We start from the raw sequence: 2205 nt of genomic DNA on the forward strand, positions 1-2205 counted from the left end.
ATCGTACTTAAATATAATATAAATAGAGTCGAATACTATATTTCTTTTCTAATATAGATTCGAGATCTTAATAATATATATTACGATATAGTATATCTATAATATTATACTATAGAATAGTATATATATAAGATATCTTAATTAAGATATCTATATTTAGAAGTATAAGTAGCTATTCTATTTATTATTCTAGTTAACGATTAATCGTATAACTATAATATCGTAATATTTTACTACTATTAGTATTATTATTATAGCTATTACTATTATAACTATTATTACTATCTCTACTACTATTATATCTATTATTAAAATATAGCTCTCGCGTATTTTAGCTACTATATCTTTTAGCTATCTAATTTTATACTATATTTAAAATCTAACTCTAAAGAGATTTTAGAGAATTAATTCGTCTATTCTATATATTATATATCTAATATTTTAATAGCTATTACTATTAAAGCTATTATTATTTATTATTAAAATAGCTTATTATTATATAATAGCTATAGTAGTATTAGAGATTAATAGATTTCTCTACTTCGAGATTTACTCGACTACTATCGACTTTCTTTCTCTATTAAAAATAATATTTATACTCTTAAATATCTATATAATTATATTATAGATTTATCTTATACTTCTATACGTAACTCGTCTCTAATTAATTACGAGGCTACTACTTATCGTAATATTAAAATTTTTAAAACTATCGACTTACGAGCCGTAAGTCGATACTAGTCGAAAAGATATAATATATTTTATAGAATATTTTATATTAAGTAATATTATATCGTACTCGAATATAATACAAATAGAATCGAATATATTAAAAATAGTATATACTTAATAATCTCAAATTATATAGAATAATTCTTTATTATTATATTCTATAAAGAAGTATATAATAAGAATAAAGATAACTATCTATCTATAATATAAAGTTACGCTAAAACTATTTATTATTATAAGACGTAGTTATAATATCTATTTAAAACTTAATAGTATATAGAATACTAGCCTTCTATTAGCTAATTTTAATACTTTTATATAGTTTAAATAATAATTAAAAATACTATTAGTTCTAATATTCTTATATAGTTCGAATTTAAGTTACTTCTTCTATTCGCTTTTCTTAAATTTAATTTAATATATAAATATAGTAAACTTATTATTAATAAAGACTTTAATAAGTTTATTTATAATTATATTATTAATAAATATCTATTTAAATATAACTACTTCTATTTCTACTTAATTTTATATAAAATATTATTAAATATTAATATACTTAATATATAAGTGAAAGCGAGAGTTTTTAATTAATATAATAGCTCTTTAATTATTTATTTTAATTAATATTAGTCTATTAGATAATTCGAAGCTAATATCTAATTCGCTTAGAAGTCTAATTAATTAAATAGCTTTCTTTACTATTTAAATCTAAGCTATATATTTAATCTTATAAGATAATAATATAATAAACTATTATTATTTAGATATTTAATTAACTATTTTATTATAGAGTAAGAATATATAGACTTTAAGAAATCGATAAGTCTCTTAATTTAAGACTTAATTAGTATTCGTATAGCCTTTTAATATATTAGTTATCTTATATATAATATTATAAATTAGTATTTTCTTTAGATAATAAATAACTCGTTTAATAGCTATAATATGTTTCGAATTAAGGTTATAATTATATTAAGAAAGAATTATAACGATAAAATAGATATTCGAGTATATTTAAATTATAAAGTATATTATCGATCTTATTATTAATTAGTACTTCTAAATAACTTCTAATTTAATCTTATTAACTAGTTTCTCTTATAGTTAAATATCTATTATTATTAATATAGGGGTAGATATATAGTTAGTTATATTAAATCGTGATAGTACCTTTCTTAAATACGTCGTTTACGTAATTCGAACGATTCTCTTTCTTTAATTTCTCTAGATTTCTATACTTAAATAATATAAGTATAGCTTAAGATCGATTATAATAAATCGTTTATAAAGATCTTATTTAAACTTTAATATCTATTTTAATTCTTTTAGATTATAAATCTAAATATTATCTATATATACGTTAACGATAAGTCGTATTTTCTTATTAATAAAGAGTAAGTAATTAAATTCGATAGGTTTAAATTCTTTAGATATAAGAAAGTCTCGTAAGATAAAGTATTATTCTTATAG

This window comes from Letharia lupina, assembly GCF_014066315.1.
Source record: "Letharia lupina isolate WasteWater1 chromosome Unknown contig_1, whole genome shotgun sequence".
NCBI lineage: Eukaryota > Fungi > Ascomycota > Lecanoromycetes > Lecanorales > Parmeliaceae > Letharia > Letharia lupina.